Here is a 928-nt window from a genome sequence, read left to right on the forward strand (position 1 = left end):
ACACCTTTAAACCCAGCACTCAGGAGGTAGAGGCAGTTGAATCTGTGAGTTCATGGCCAGTCTGGTTTATGTAGTGAATTCCAGGACAACCAGAGCTAAATAGTGAGATCCTGCCTCAGAAACAAACAAACAAACAAACAAACAAAGAAACAAGAACCCTAAACATGCATTTTAATTCCCTACAAGCTTATGTTCAAGGTAAACAGACATCATCATACAAATAATTCCTGATCTATACCTGAGGGGAGATTGCCACCTCAGAGATGAAGGAACTGACATGTTTTGAGCATACGTCAAGTGTTTTATAAGCATAGCTTTATTAATCACTCAGCACTGCTATGGGTGGATATCACGTAGGCCCATATTTACAGATGAGGAAATTACGATTCAGGGTGAGGTAACTGCTCTGAGGTCACATACATAGTATGCGACTGAGCTGGAAATTAACCTTAGGTTGTCTGTCTGCAGATCCAGGGCCCGGTCTTCCCATCTCAACTTCGCCAGAGGCCCACAGAGTCATAAGAAACCCAGCTGTGCTAGCACAGTAATCCATGCCAGCCTGTTGAGTGTACGTATGGCCAGCCCCACAAAGCTCCAGAGAAGGAAGGCTGATCTATGTTTAGGAACTCCTGTAGACTTGGCCTCCGCAGGACACAGCACTGAATCAAAAGTATTTTATTTAATATCCACGCATGCATATAATGTGGTTGGATAAATTTAATCCTCCGTTCTTTCCCCTCCAATGCCTGTTCACCAGTTTTCCCTTCCAAATCTCTCTCTCTCTCTCTCTCTCTCTCTCTCCCATCTCTCCCTGCACCCTTCCCCCCAGAATCCGTTTAAAGCATTACTACCTGTGTGTGCATTAGTGAAGGGACATCTACAGAACCATGGGTAGCCACTCCCAGCCTGCATCCCCGAAGAAATCTGA

The sequence above is a fragment of the Mus pahari genome, chromosome 4, assembly GCF_900095145.1.
Source record: "Mus pahari chromosome 4, PAHARI_EIJ_v1.1, whole genome shotgun sequence".
Lineage (NCBI taxonomy): Eukaryota > Metazoa > Chordata > Mammalia > Rodentia > Muridae > Mus > Mus pahari.